Here is a 17,713-nt window from a genome sequence, read left to right as displayed (position 1 = left end):
TAACAGATCAGAAATCCGTAATGCGGATCTTCTGGATCAAATCTTAGGGGTCTGTTTATGTAAATTATGTATTTTTATTGGTCAGAACTCTGAGATGTGATTTGATAATTGGTCATAGGCGACAATGGTTCGTGATGTCTCGATATGCATGCTAAGGAGTCATAGCGCGGACCTCAAGTGAGTAGATCTTTTCCTTTCCATTGTATATTTTATATATATATATATGATTGATAATTCCATAAACGTTTATAAATTGATTATGGCTTACGATTACTGTGAATGCTTTGAAGTAATTATTGTGAACTACGAATAGCTTGATCCCTATTTAGGGTACGTAGGCAGTCTATTGATACGTTAGATGCAGGCATACAATAAATGAGACTAAATAATTGAGACAATAACCTTGTTTAGGGAATTGAGTAATGTGAGGCACATTGGTGGAAAATATAAGATTTAACCTTATGATTTGGTGGTTAAATATTGGTCATAAATCAATTTGTGAAGAATTAGGAATTTGAAGTAAGGAAGCGTAAGTAATGATAGTTAATTAAACTAGTATCTAGTTGGGCTTATCATCGATAATTATTTCCAAAAATAAGTAGTTTGGGAGTAGGGCGTTACGGATTATGCAATTTATGCCATATTATATATATATATTTAGGAATACTATGTTATGGTTGAATTTTGATTGCATCATGGCATATTCATATGTATATTACCTGCACATAATCATTGTAAATGCTTGGAAGCACGAAGGTGAACTCAGGACACCTAGGTAAGTTCATGTGAGTTTATGGTATTAGTTGACATGATGGGGTTATGGCATGACTATATTATGTCTTATGCAACCCCGACACTATCGTACGGGTCGCTCATGAATCATACATGTGACATGCATTGAGAGCTCATAAACCTGCACCCCGGTGTTAGAGCTCCCGCCCGTGGCCATGGCATAGTCCTTCACATGATGTTCACCTCCCGCACCTTACGCTCACCTTGGAACTAAGGTAGGTGCATAGTTCTGTCGTACATACCACTATAGGTAGTTCCGACTCGTAGGTGACCTGCGATTATTCGCACAATCTTCACGTGATCGTAGCACTTGAGTGTATTTATTTACACCCAGTCATGTCGTACAGACCACTTTAGGTGGTTCCGACTCGTGTGCAGGTATACTTATTGAGCTATGGATAAGTCGTATAGGTCATTAGCATATGTGATGAGATATGTGATAAGCTAGCATATGTGATGAATATGTGATGAACTAGCTTATATGATGAAATATGTGATAAGCTAGCATATGTGATGAATATGTGATGAGCTAGCATATGTGATGAGATATTTGAGCTAGCATATGTGATGAGATATGTGATAAGCTAGCATATGTGAGGAAATATGTGATGAACTAGTATATGTGATGAGATATGGGTAAGTCGTACAGGTCACCATAGGTGACTCCAACTTGCGTACTAGTATGAGTTATTAATCACATGATTATTTGATATTGCTCACGAGATGCTGTGTTGTGGTATATTTATGATTTTTCTAGGAATTATACAGGTGTTGTAGCGAGGGGTTATAATGTTTATGATTTCTATTAAAATTTTATTTACAGGGCCACTCACCATTGTCTTGTCTTCACCCTTCAGGTTTTATTAACTGAGCTTCCTTATCGTCGAAGATTCATGGTGATTCTTAGGATTGGAGATTATTTCGAGGGTACTAATCTTAATTCACTCTTATGTACTTACTTATACTCTAACATCACGTGTGAAGTGGGTTCATTCCCGCTCACCAGTGCACTCTGGTATTTAGGCACTCTTAGGTTTAAATTTATTCACATTTTTCCACATCATCACATTTTATGGCTTCGTCACCTTCCAGGTGTCGGCCAACACAGCTCGATTTGGAGTCCTAGTGGACATTCTGGGTCGGGGTGTGTCAGTTTTGTATCAAGCATAAGTTGGGCAGTATTGTGTTCATCACACGCGTGATGTGAGCATTCTTGGTTTTCGAGTCTAATGTTTGAATCTTGCCGCCTCATCGAATACGAAAAATATGCTAGTTATTCCTAAGTTTTGGGCAAAATTGATGACTTGTCAATATTTAGAAGATCATTTGGGCGAGTGTCTCTAGATTATAATCAATGAACTTTTCTGCCAAGGAAGGTGTGGAATTGAGACTAGTTGATGGCCCTAACATGGGGTTAATGTATCATTATTGGTATCAAAAATAGTTTTGATTCCTCGACGGTATCCGGGAGAATACCACCATTTCATTTTTCGTACTACATTAGTTTTCTTGAATCTTTTTGCTCGAATCCTATTTCAAATTGGTGGCCTATGTAACAACCTTTTTAAACTCAGAGTTTTCACATGAAGCATGTTAAATCCATAGTAGTCTTATCAATGTATGGAACCATTTGGAATGAACTATTTTATCGGTGATTTGAAGTTAACAATTATCGTCTTTGCTTGGAAATTGAATGATAATTCTTTATGGAAAACGTGTCTAAAATCTTTATCAACCCTAGAACTTCTTAAATACACTTACTCTTTGGAAAGGACTAAGTTCTAACAGTGCTCTTGAATACTTTCAGTTGTCCTATTCTATTTTAGTTGGAAAATACGAGTGTCGATATGGAGTTACTGTTAACCATCAAGAAATAATTTGAATGATTATAATCATTTTGTTATTCGAATGGAGTTGGAAAGTATCATTATACCCTCTCAGTTCGAGGTATTTTGTATGTGTAGAAAATGTGAAAATCAATAATCGTGATGCTGAACCAATGTTACACTTACGTGGTGTTCCAATTGGTAGTAGTTTTACTTAAGTACAAAGCAGTATTATTCCAGCCTCAAAACTTATATTATTGGCGATGATTTATTTTCTTAAAATGGGCGTTGAAGTTTCAACAACGAGACACTTGTGAAAACAACTGAGATAGAAGTGGGATGTTGTTAACTTACCCATGGGACGTGATCTAAAAGTCCTCGTTTGTGACATGATCAAATGTGAAAATAAAACAGAAATTAAAATTGAGACTCCACATGAGGTGATGGAGGAGAATTTTCAGTCTAGGCGTCTTGCCTTAGGTTAGAGCGGAAGGATGTTGAGGAAAGAAGGTCCAAACAAACTGAATAACCACAGTTTCTTTTTGTTTACTTTTGGAGGATGATGGAATTATGAGAAAGTTGCTTCTAGATCTTTATACAAGTTCAGGCAATCAGAAACCTAACAAGATTATCATCTTGGTGTAATTATACTGCATCGTGTTACGTGTTTCATTTCTTATCAAATAATTCTATCATTATTCTTCCGCCGTTAATATTGATCCTTTTGAGATTGGAAATTTTAGCTAGTTTTGATTTCTTGGTAGTATCTATTAGAATATCATCTATTAGAATTCCTGCGAAATTATTTTTGACAAAACTCTAGAACTATCTTGCGCAACAATGGTTCTAAAGTGGTAGCAATTGACAGAAGAACATTTTGGGGAAATTGTTTTTGATCCATGGTAGTTTTAATAATTCGTGATGTTATTTCTCAATTATCAAGAAACCTTGTTAGTTCATTCTTGAATTCGACCTTTCTACTTCTTGGTCTAAGGCAATAACGGAATTGTTTAGTATTCCAGCGTAATTCATCATATTTTTTTTTTTATATTATACTATTTTGAAATTATTCGACTCTTTGATATTTTAATCTGCGTCAGTTATGGTTGTACTCTCAGTCTTACCTTATGTTGTTAAAGGTAATTGGGTTGACTTTGAGTCACTAGTATATTCCTCATGTTATTTAGGAGTTTGGTAAGCTTTCCTCATGTTATTTAGGAGGTTGGTAAGCTATCCAGGAGGACCGTTTAAATATTGACATTGCAGAATTAATTCAGATACAGTATGCTCTAGATTTCTTAAACTTGTCTTAATGCTCAAATTCTTGGGTGTCCTGTTAGCCTTATCGACATGATTTCACGGTTGATTAGTGAGGAATTCATAAAAGATCGATTTGGTGGACGCGTACGTCAGTGATCAAAACCCCATGAGTGAGCAGCAACCTTTCCAGACAAGTGCAACAATTATTTATCTGTTTTATGAAAGAGAGATTTGGACTTACGAATCTGTTGAGCCTTGTTTGGTATGTTGGTTACTTCAGTTTCCCGAAAGTAACACCATAGGGCCCATGAAAGCAATGTCTTGTGTGTCGATTATTTTTTAGGAAAATTATTTTTACCAACTATTATATAGCATTATTATACCTATAAAGAGAAGGAAGGCTTAAGCTTGAAAGCATGAAAGGGGAATAATTATATTCCGACCGCGACGGAATCTCATTTTCTCCGTGTCACATACGTTCTAACTTGATTTCTGCTTTATGTATATATATACATTTTAGACTCCTATCTTCGAGTATAGTATAGTAATGATTTTAAATTTCGGGGACGAAATTCTTTAAGGTGGGTAGATTCTGACAACCCATCCCAAATTTTATGATTTTATAAATTTTAAAATGTGAATTCACAAGAATACCCTAGAGACGAGGGTATTGACTTTCGTGGACCAATGTATAGTGAGACGTACAAAATATTTCTATAGTGTATTCCTAAAGTTCTCGATAAAATTTTTGTGTATATATATATTGCTATTTTATATCTTGGCATAAAAGATATTATTATTATTATTAGGAGGATGTTTAGATTAGAGAGGAAAAAAGAAATGGGAGAACCGGAGGGGAGGAGAAAGGGCAGAACTGCCCAACCGGTGAGAGAGAAAGAGACTAGCTGAATCAGGAGGGGAGAGAGGAAGGACTGGCCAATCAGAAAGCAGAAATGAGGGAAAGGAGAAAGAGGGAGAAACGGGGGAAAGGGAGAAACGGGTTCCCCAACCCGCGTGACCCGTGCACCCATCTTTCCATATTTTTCGGTGGTTTTCCACCAGATTTCTCACGAATTGGATCAAGGCACCACCCCCAATCATCACCTAGTCCTTTCCTCTTCCATTTCCATCCAAATTTGGAAGGGATTTTATTGTAATTTGGTGAAAAACACCCGTGGGTGCCGCGGGGAACCCTGTGTTAAATCCATCAATTGTGAAACCATTTCCTTCAATTACCACTACTAGAACACTCTCCTAGAACCCAGGAACAAAGCCCATGTAGTGGTGAAGACGTTGGAACACCGAGGATGTCGAATTGAAGAACGCCCATTCTAAGGTTTCCGACGGGTTTTAGAAAAATTGGGGCTCTTCCAGGCTAAATTGGAATTGGCCACAGGTATAAAGTTTATTCTACTCATTGAGATCTTCATTCTTGTAAATTTTGATAATTTTTTTAAATAGTTGGATTTTTCGGCAAGTCGAGGCAGCCGACCGCCACCCGTGGCAGCGCATGGCCAGGGGACTGTCGATGTTATTCTTAGGCTAAATTAGATGTGTTGAGTTCAGTTTTGATGATTGACACACCCCGACTTGGGATGTCCACTAGTTCATCACATATCTCATCACATATGCTAGCTCATCACATATGTCATCACATATGCTAGCTCATCACATATTTCATCACATATGCTAGCTCATCACATATTCATCACATATGCTAGCTTATAAGTCGGAGTCACCTCTAGTGACCTGTATAACTTATCCATAGCTCAATAAGTATACCTGCACACGAGTCGGAACCAGGTAAAGTGGTATGTACGATATGACTGGGTGTAAATAAATAAGCTTAAGTGTTACGATCACGTGAAAACTATGCGAATAATCGCGGGTCACCTATGAGTCGGAACCATCTAAAGTCGTTTGTACGACAGGACTGTGCACCTACCTTAGATCCAAGGCGAACGTAAGGTGTGGGAGGTGAACATCACGTGAAGGACTGTGCCCTGGCCACGGGCGGGAGCACTAACACCGGGGTGCAGGTTTATGAGCTCTCAATACATCTCAACATAACATGTATTACTCATGAGAAATCCGTACGACAGTGTCAGAGTTGCTTAAAATATAATATAGTCATGCCATCACTCGATTGTTCTAAATAAAATGTAATCACAATTATGCATCCCACATTTCACAACATATACTCACCTGAACTTATCTATGCATCCCACGTTCACCTTCGTACCTTAAAGCGTTCATAATAATTATGCGTAATAATATACTTATGGACATGCCTTGATGCTATTCAAAACTTAACCATATCGTAGTGCTGCCAAATATATATATATCAATAATGTGGCATAAAATGCACAATCTATAATGCTCTATTCCCGAACTATAAATTTTTTGGAATAATTATTGGTGACAAGCTCAACTAAACACTAGTTTAACTAACTATCAATATTTACAATTCTTTACTTCGAATTCTCGATCCTTCACACAATGATTTATGACCAACATCCAATCACTAAATCATAAGGTTAAATCTCACATTTTCTACCAATGTCCCTCACCTTGCACAATTTCCCAAACAAGGCTATTGTCTCAATTATTTAATCTCATTTATGTTATGGCTGCATCTAACGTTTCCTTAGACTGCCTACGTACCCTAAATAGGGATCAAGCCATTCGTAGTTCGCACTAATTATAAGCAATAATCAATTTATAAATGTTTATGGAATTATCAATCATATACATAATATATATACAATAGAAAGGAAAAAGACCTGCTCACCTAAGGTCCGCGCTACGACTTCCTAGCATGCATATCGAGACATCATGAACCATCGTCGCCTAGAACAATTATCAAATCACATCTCAGAGTTCTTACCGATATAATATATAATTTACATGAAACACATCCCTACGTAATTCAATTCGAAAGATCTGCATCACGGATTTTTGGTCCGTTACTTCCAAAGATACACATTATAATTCTAGAACAACATCCTAAAGTTCCATTACGATCCAACGATCGTATCTCCGCCAATTGCCAAAACTAATGGCAGTTAACCTTTTATTTTATGAACTTACAAATCCAATTCGGGAAGATCCGTATATCGGATTCCCGATCCGTAAGTTCCTATGATCTTTAAATATTATGTATTATAACGTATTAAAGTTTGGTGACAATCCAACGGTTTAATCGTCGATTCATATTTTTACCAAGTAACATATCTTAATGAATTTAGGTCCAAAGGATCAACCTACTTTATACAATTACCAAAACTGAACTCAAGGCATCTAATTTAGCCTAAGAATAACATTGACGGTCCCCTGGCCACGCGCCGCCTCGGGTGGCAGTCGGCCTCCCCAACTCGCCGGAAAATTCAATATTTCCAAAAATTCTAAAAATTATAGAAATGAAGGTCTCAATGAGTAGGGCAACTTTCATACTTGTGATCAAGGCCAAATTGATCAGGAAAAGCCCCAATTTAGCTAAAATCCGTCGGAACCCTAAGTGTGGGTGTGCTTCGATTCTTCCTCCTCGATGATCTGTCGCCCCTACAACTGATTGGGCATTGTTCCATACCTCAAGGGAAGTCTAATGGTGGTAGAGATGGGTGTGATTAGTTTCAGATTTAGGTAAATTGAACCCAAACCCGCCGCTCCCCTCCGTGCGGTTTCTCCCAATTTCAAAGCCAAAACCCTTGATTTTTGAGGTGTAATAGGAAGAGGGAAGGTCATGGAGGGGTTTACAAGGGTTGGTTTGATGCGATTCATCGGAAAAATGGGCCAAAACCCGTCGGAAATGGCAAAAACTCCTACCAAGTCGAGTTACCAGTTTGCGGGTCGTGATTCCCTATTTCTCCCTTCTCTCCTTTCTCCTTCTTTCTTCTCTTCCTGATTGGTCAGACTCTCCTCCCTCTTCTCCTGGTTGGTCCACCCACCCTCCCAGCTCTCCTTCCTCCTTTCCCTTTTTCCGGATTGGGCAGCAGCCATTTTCCTCTCTCTTTTCCTTCACAGCCACTCACGTGGTTCCCAAAAAAAAAAAACAAGTCACAAAAATATTTCCCAATTATGAATTTATCTAATTGTCTTTAGTACTCAAAATCTCATAAAATTTTATCCATAGTTCTGTTTTCGATTCCGCTTACGCCTACGCGTTCGTATAATTGAGTACTTCGAGAGTATGACAAATAATAACACGTACGAGTTACTAAAAGATGGTCAACTAAAGTCAATGATCTCGCTTCTAGGGTATTTTCGTCAATTCCCTCGATTAAAATAAATAGAAAACGAAATTTTTGGGATGGGTTGTCACAGTGATTGTATATCGTAGGTTGATCATTTGGACCTATATTCATTAAGATACATTACTTGGTAAAGATGTGAATTGATGATCCGACTATTGGATCATCACCAAACTTTAATACATTATAGCACATAATATTTAAGGAACATAGAAACTTACGGATTGGGAATCTGACTTACGGATCTTCCCGAATTGAATTTGTAAGTTCATAAAATAAAATGTTGACCGCCACTTGGTTTTTTGCAATTGGCGGAGATCCGACCGTTGGATCGTAATGAAATTTTAGGATGTTGTTCTAGAAGCATAATGTGTATCTTTGGAAGTAACAGATCGGAAATCCGTAATGCAGATCTTCCGGATCAAATCTTAGGGCTGTGTTTTATGTAAATTATGTATTTTTATCGGTCAGAACTCTAAGATATAATTTCATAATTGGTCATAGGCGACAATGGTTCGTGATGTCTCGATATGCGTGCTAGGGAGTTGTAGGGCAGACCTCAAGTGAGTGGGTTTTTTCCTTTCCATCGTATATTATATATATATATATATATATATATATATATATATGATTGATAATTCCATAAACATTTATAAATTGATTATGGTTTACGATTACTGTGAATGCTTTGAAGTAATTATTGTGAACTACGAATGGCTTGATCCCTATTTAGGGTACGTAGGCAGTCTAATGAGATGTTAGATGTAGCCATGCAATAAATGAGACTAAATAATTGAGACAATAACCTTGTTTAGGGAGTTGAGTAATGTGAGGGACATTGGTGGAACATATAAGATTTAACCTTATGGTTTGGTGGTTAAATATTGGTCATAAATCAATGTGTGAAGAATCAGGAATTTGAAGTAAGGAAGCATAATTAATGATAGTTAATTAAACTAGTATCTAGTTGGGCTTATCGTCGATAATTATTTCCAAAAATAAGTAGTTCGGGAGTAGAGCGTTACGGATTATGCATTTTATGCCATATCATATATATATATATATATATATATATATTTAGGAATACTATGTTATGGTTGAATTTTGATTGCATCATGGCATATTGATATGTATATTACCTGCACATAATCATTGTAAATGCTTGGAGACGCGACGATGAACTCAGAACACCTAGGTAAGTTCAGGTGAGTTTATGGTATTAGTTGACATGATGGGGTTATGGCATGACTATATTATGTCTTAAGCAACCCTGACACTATCATACGGGTTGCTCATGAATCATACATGTTATGTTGAGATGCCTTGAGAGCTCGTAAACCTGCACCCCGGTGTTAGTGCTCCCGCCCATGGCCAAGGCACAGTCCTTCACGTGATGTTCACCTCCTGCACCTTACGCTCACCTTGGATCCAAGGTAAGTGCACAGTCCTATTGTACAGACCATTATAGATGGTTCCGACTTGTAGGTGACCTGCGATTATTCGCGCAGTCTTCACGTGATCGTAGCACTTGAGCGTATTTATTTACACTCAGTTATGTCGTACAGACCACTTTAGGTGGTTCCGACTCATGTGCAGGTATACTTATTGAGCTATGGATAAGTCGTACAGGTCACTAGAGGTGACTCTGACTTATGAGCTAGCATATGTGATGAATATGTGATGAGCTAGCATATGTGATGAGATATGTGATAAGCTAGCATATGTGATGAGATATGTGATGAGCTAGCATATGTGATGAATATGTTATGAGCTAGCATATATGATGAAATATGTGATAAGCTATCATATGTGATGAATATGTGATAAGCTAGCATGTGTGGTGAATATGTGATAAGCTAGCATGTGTGGTGAATATGTGATAAGCTAGCATATGTGATGAGATATGTGATAAGCTAGCATATGTGATGAATATGTGATGAGCTAGCATATGTGATGAGATATGTGATAAGCTAGCATATGTGATAAAATATGTGATGAGATATGTGATGAGATATGGGTAAGTCGTACAGGTCACCATAGGTGACTCCGACTTGTGTACTAGTATGAGTTATTAATCGCATGATTATTTGATATTGCTGACGAGATGTTGTGTTGTGGTATATTTATGATTTTTCTGGGAATTATACAGGTGTTGTAGCAAAGGGTTATAATGTTTTATATGGTTTCTATTAAAATTTTATTTGCAGGGCCACTCACCCTTGTCTTGTCTTCACCCTCCAGGTTTTATCAACTGAGCTTCCTTATCGTTGAAGATTCGTGGCAATTCTTAGTATTGGAGATTAGTTCTAGGGTACGAATCTTAATTCACCCTTCTGTACTTGCGTATGCTCTAACATCACGTGTGAAATGGGTTCATTCCCACTCACCGATGCACTCTCATATTTAGGCACTCTTAGATTTAAATTTATTCATATTTTTCCACATCATCACACTTTATGGCTTTGTCACCTTCCAAGCGTCGGCCAGCACAGCTCGATTCGGAGTCCTAGTGGACATTCCGAGTCGGAGTGTGTCATTTTGTGTGTTTATAAAATATGATAGAAGTGGCTGTAAGAATATTGATTTTTTGGGATTTTTTGTCAATGTCGTTTGAATTAACTGCAGGGAATTCTTTGCCATTGAGTTGTATATTTCACCAATGTAAGTTTTTAATTTAGGCGAGTTGGTGATGTTAAATTATATCTTGGGTAAATGATTTAGTTCGTTATTTTTGTTGTTTAAATTAGTTCATGTGAATATTGATTTCGATTCAACATTGAATTATATCTTAGATAAGTAGCAGGTATATATTTGTCAAGAGTACTAATTAACTGCTCACCGATTTGTTAAATACATTCAAGTGTTTTTAATTTTTTTTTATAATTAAATTACAAATAAGTATTAATGGCCCTCATTAGGTAGCAATCAATCAACTAAGAGATAAGTTGTTTGAATGTTTGATTTTACTTAAATTAGAGTCTCCAATTAGGAGAAAGAGAAGGATCAGAATGGGAGCAAACCACAACATGGAACAAACGAGCGCATGAGAATTTTATGTTCAGGGGATTTGGGGAGAGGGTGACCAATCATCTAAAAAAACTCAGGTATATGGTTGTTCCTCTTCGGATTACATGAACATGGCTGTATATTTATTTCTTTTGTGTCAATTATTAGAAAGAATGCACTGGACCTGGACATTCTTTGGATTTACAAATGGGGTTTCTATTAAATTTTGTTTTTGTTTTTAATTTATAGCCTCCGATTGTGTATGTGGGTGTTTGGTTTTGATTTTGCTTTTGGGGTCTTTTTGTTGAACCGCTCTCTACTTAGGCCCTATGATAGCATTGGTGAGCTTCCCATTCAAAAAAAAAAATTCTTTTCACTATTTAGGATTTATGAAATGCTTAATTTGGGTTTGGGGTTGCTTTTTTCTCATGATAAAAATTGGTGTGTGCCATCCGAAACAGTTATTGGGTATTGTGTTGCAGTAAAGGGTTTAAGGTTTTTTGGTGTTTGGGCTTTTGAAAGTTGGCTTATTTTGGAATTAATGATTTTTTGCGTCATTAAGTTAGTTTTTTCCATTGTTTTAGAAAGTTTTTGTTCTTGGTTTTTCTCTATTGTTATGTATTGGTTTTACATTCTGGATTGATTTAACTAATAGGATTTCTTTTCATTTCAGATTAATTTGGTTCTTACTGGATCAATCAGGGAGGTTAGAAGGGTGCAACCAATGGCTTTTGAAAAAAGTTGGTTGTTTGATTTTCCAATTTTATCTTTATGGTTGTTTGAATGGACCTTCGTATAATCTAAATACAGTTGAATTGAATGACTATTTTTGTGACGACCCATCCCTAATCTTATGTTTTTACAAAATTTAAAAGTGTGATTTTACGAAAATGCCCTCAGAGGCGAGGGTTTTGACTTCCGTTGACCAACGTATAGCGAGGTGTATGAATTAATCCATTAGCGTTTTCTTGAAGTACTCGACATTACGGAACTGGAAACCCGAGAAGTACTTTTGGTTTAGTCACTATTTATATATTTTTTTATATATTTTTCTAATATATATATATTTTATTTATGATTTAGTGATTTTGGGGGGGGGAGAATTTGAAAAATAGGAGAGAAAGAAGAAGAGGGAACGGGAGAGGGAAGAGAGATGGGCTGCTGCCCAATCGCAGGAGAGGAAGAGAGGGAACTGATCAACCAGAGAGAAAGGAAAGGAAGGAAAGGAGGGAAGAAAGAAAGAGGGGGAAGAAATCGGGTCACCACCTTAACTCGTTTTTTTGTCTCGACCCGATCAAAAATAATGGAATCCTTAGGTTTCGCTGGCCAAATTACGTTGGTTTAAGTTGAACCACCATTTGAAATGTACTCCACGACCCTCTACTTATCATTTCCACCCCAAATTCGAAGAAATTGGGCTCGAAATCACGAAGAATGGCACCGATGAGTGCGGCGGGTCACATAGGCAATCGGCCAATTCTGAAGGTAATCACATCAATCTCCACCACCATTAGGCTCCCCTAGAACCCAGGAACAAAGCCCAGGCAGTGGTGGAGGCGTTGGAGCAAGTTTGGAGGTCGAATCGAGCACACCTAAATATAGGGTTTTCGACATGTTTTAAAATGGAAGCTTTTCCCAGCCTATTTGGCCTTGGTCATAGGTATAAAAGTTACTCTACTCATTGAGATCTTCATTCCTATAATTTTTGGTAATTTTTTGAAATAGTTGGATTTTCCGGCGAGTCGGGGCGGCCGACCGCCACCCACGGTAGCACATGCGGCTGCGCGTGGCCAAGAGGCCGTCAATGTCATTCTTAGGATAAATTAGATACCTTGAGTTCAGTTTTGGTAATTTTATAACGTAGGTTGATCGTTTGAAACTAAATTCCTTACGATATGTTACTTGGTAAAAATGTGAATTGACGATCCGACCGTTGGATCGTCACCAAACTTTAATATGTTATAGTACATAATATTTAAGGACCATAGAAACTTACAAATACAGAATCTGACGTATGGATCTCCCTGAATTGAATTTGTAATTTCATAAAATAAAATGTTAACCATCACTTGGTTTTGGCAATTGGCTGAGATCTGACCGTTGGATCGTAATGGAACTTTAGGATGTTGTTCGAGAAGCATAATGTGGATCTTTAGAAGTAATGGATCAGAAATCCATAATGTGGATTTTTCAGATCGAATCTTAGGGGTGTGTTTTATGTAAATTATGTATTCTATCGATAAGAATTCTGAGATGTGATTTGATAATTGTTCTAGGCGCCGATCGTTCATGACGCCTCTTTGTGTGTGCTAGGAAGTTGTAGCGTAAACTCCAAGTGAGTGAGTCTTTTCCTTCCTATCGTATACATATACATATGTATGTATATATATATATATATATATATGATTGATAATTTCACAAACGATTATAAATTGATTATTGCATATAATTACTGTGAATGCTTAGAATTACTGATGTGAACTACGAATGACTTGATCCCTGTTTGGGGTACGTAGGCAGTCTAACGAGACGTTAGATGCAGCCATACTATAAATGAGACTAAATAATTGAGACAATAGCCTTGTTTGGGAATTGAGCAATGTGAAGGAAATTGGTGAAAATATGAGATTTAAACTTATGTTTTTAGTGATTGAATATTGGTCATAAATCAATGTGGAAGGAATCAAAAAATTGAAATAAGGAAACGTAAGTAACGATAGTTAATTAAACTAGTGTTTAGTTGGACTTATCCTCGATAATTATTTCCGAAAATAAATAATTCGGGCATAGGGCGTTATAATTGTGCATTTTACGCCACATTTTATATATATATATATATATGTATATATTAGAAAAATACTATGATATGGTTAAGTTTTAGATTTGCATTATGGCATATCCATATGTATATTTTCCTGCACATAATTATTGTGAATGCTTTGAAGTGTGAAGGTGAACGCGGAATACACAGGTAAGTTCACGTTGAAATGATTGGGTTATGGCATGATCACATTTATGTTTTAGGCAACTCTAACATTGTCGTACAGGTTGCCTATGAGTTGTATATGTCATATGAGATTGCTTTAGTTATGCGAGATATGATAAGATGAATCTAGAGCTCATAAACCTGCACCCCGGTGCTAGTGCTCCCGCCAGTGGCCAGGGCACAGTCCTTCACATGATGTTCACCTCCTGCACCTTATGCCTACCTTGGATCCAAGGTAGGTGCACAGTCCTGTCGTACAAACCACTTTAGGTGGTTCCAACTCGTAGGTGACCCGCGATTATTCGCACAATCTTCATGTGATCGTAGCACTTAAGCGTATTTATTTACACCCAGTCCTGTCGTACAAACCACTTTAGGTGGTTCCGACTCGTGTGCAAGAATACTTATTGAGCTATGGATAAGTCGTACAGGTCACTAGAGGTGACTTCGACTTATGAGCTAACATATATGATGAAATATGTGATGAGCTAGCATGTATGATGACTTATGAGCTAGCATATATGATGAGATATGTGATGAGCTAGCATATGTGATGAAATATGTGATGAGCTAGCATATATGATGAAATATGTGATGAGTTACCATATATGATGAGATATGTGATGAGCTAGCATATATGATGAAATATGTGATGAGCTAGCATATATGATGAGATATGTGATGAGCTAGCATATGTGATGACATATGTGATGAGCTAGCATATGTGATGACATATGTGATGAGATATGTGATGAGCTAGCATATGTGATGAGATATGGATAAGTCGTACAGGTCACTAGAGGTGATTCCGACTTATGAGTTAACCTTGATTGATGAGATATGAGTGCAGTCGTACAGGTCACCATAGGTGACTTCGACTTGCATGCTAGTATGAGTTATTAATCACATGATTATTGATATTACTAATGAAATGTTGTGTTGTGGTATATTTATGATATTTCTGGAAAACTATACAGGTGTTGTAGCGAGGGTTGTAATGTTTTATATGGTTTCTATTAAAATTGTATTTCCAGGGCCACTCACCCTTGTTTGGTTTTCACCCTCCATGTTTTATTAGTTGAGCTTCTTATCGTCGAGGATTCATGGCAAGTCTTGGTATCGGAGATTACCTTTGATGGTATGATTCTTAATTCATTCTACTGTACTTACTTATGCTCTAACGTCACGTGTGAAAGGGGTTCATTTCCACTCACCAGCGCACCCTGGTATTTAGGCACTCTTAAGTTTAAATTTATTCACATTTTTCCACATCATCACACTTTATGGCTTCGTCACCTTCCAGATGTCGACCAACATAACTCGATTCGGAGTCCTAATGGACATTACGGGTCAGGGTGTGTCAATTTTTCTACATTGTATTTTCTTTCTTAAATTGATTCATTTTTTGTTGATAAAGGTAATTTGGTTTTGTAGGTCAAGGTTTTTCGGCAAGAAATTTAAGCTGAAAATTCAATTGAGCTATGAATGCTTGGACTTATTTAAATTAGTTCGTATGAATATTTATTTCACTTCAACATTGAATTATATCTTGGATAAGCAGCAGGTATATATTTGTCAATAGTACTAATTAATAACATATTGTTGCTCACCAATTGTTAAATTCATTCAAGCGTTTTTAATATTTTTGTTAAATAAATTACCAAGGAGTATTAATGGCCTTCATTTGGTACCAATCAACCAAGTGAAAGATAAGTTGTTTGAATGTTTGATTTTACTTGAATCAAAGTCTCCAACTAGGAGAAAGAGAAGGACCCGAATAGGAGCAAGCCACAACATGGAACAAACGAGCGCATGAGAATTTTATGTTCAGGGGATTTGGGGAGAGGGTGATCCATCAACTGAAAAAACTCAGGTATATGGTTGTTCCTCTTCAAATTACATGAAATGGCTGTATATTTATTTCTATTGTGTCAATTATTAGAAAGAATACATTGGATATGGACATTCTTTTAGACATAATTAACAGGAACATTAAAATGGTTAATTCTACTCTGCCCTCAGCTATATTTTTCACCTCACAATGTTCCTTTCCCTTCTCTTGATAAGGTAATTTGGAATGGTAGTGCATGATAGTAATAGTTATATATATGATTTATCACGTGGAAATCTGGTAATTATTTGGCCAAACGATCGCGAGGTAAGACTAAAATGAGTTCGGTTATGTGTTCATTCAACATTGAGTTCATGCCATTTAATTTTTCTTTTGCTATTTTCTTAGTTTCTCATCCACTGCATATGGAGTGTTCAAGATGGACCATTTTTCTGTATGTAAGTACTATGCTAACCGTTATACCAATTTTTTTTACTTTCTTATGTGTCAGTCGATCAGAGAAAATGTTGGGTACATTTGCTTCTGACGAAGAACCATATGTCAACACTTTGGAAGATGTAGCAAAACTTAAGGTGCGTGGTAGTTACTTGGGTGAATGATCGCAAGGTAAGACTCAAATGGGTTCGGTTATGTGTCGATTCAGCATAGAGTTCATGCCATTTAATTGTTCTTTTGCTACTTTCTTAGTTTCTCATCCATTGCATATGGAGTGTTCGAGATGGACCCTTTTCTCTATGCAAGTACTATATTTCTTTCAATCCAAAATTTCAATGGTCATATAAACTCGCTCATCGTAGCACTTATTTGTCATTCTCATTTCTTGGTTCAAAATACTTTGGAGAAATGTCATCAGTTTCTTCAAACTATATGCCATTAGGTATAAAATTATAGTGATATGAACAGTACCAGTTTTTGAAGAATTTTTTTTCTCGCGAGGATGGAAATCCTTTTATTGTTGGTGTGTAATATGTTGTCAAATATTTGCCAAAGTTACCTATCAGTTTTTGAAGGATTTTTTTCTTACAACGATTTCAAGCTGACATATTCCCAAAAAGCATAAGCATTTTCACTATCATTATAATTTTCTAACAGGTAACTAAATAGAACAATATTTTTGTCATTTTTTGCATGTAAATAGGACAATGTTTATTAAATCTTTTGTATGCAAATACCACTGTCGATCCCAGGCCACAAGAACTACCTAGGTGGAATGTGTCAATCTAATCTTTTCAACAAAGTTGTCCACTTAACGTTTTCATTGTAAATTGGGTTAACTGCTGCAATTCTTTTACGTAAAGTATTGCTTTTTTATTGGTCTTTTATTTAATTAGGTTATGTGTGTGTAATTTTGTGTTTTGTCTTGGTTTTTAACTAATGTGTGATGGTGGATATGCAGGGAAACTTTTGGTGCTCCGTGGACAACTTTTGTCATATTTTATCAACGTAAATGAAACAATAATCTCTATTATTTTTTAAAGTAATGAGTTTTTTCAGTTGTGCTAATTTTTGAATAATTTATAATGCTATTTGTAAAATTTAGTTAAAAACTTTTTTTAAACTATGATATAGTTTGATTTCAATTCATAATTACTTATTTTGCTAAATTTAAGCTTGAATCTATTTGTAAATCTTTATACTTTATGTCCAAATACATATATAATGTTGTATGTATAGTTTTTATAATGTTGTTAAGCATTTTCAGTGTGTTCCTTTTGTGTGTAGAGGGTGAAAAGTGCGTTGT

This window comes from Malus domestica, chromosome 15 (assembly GCF_042453785.1).
Source record: "Malus domestica chromosome 15, GDT2T_hap1".
In the NCBI taxonomy this organism is placed as follows: domain Eukaryota; kingdom Viridiplantae; phylum Streptophyta; class Magnoliopsida; order Rosales; family Rosaceae; genus Malus; species Malus domestica.
The sequence above is the reverse complement of the archived record's forward strand: the minus strand, read 5'-3'. Positions refer to the sequence as shown.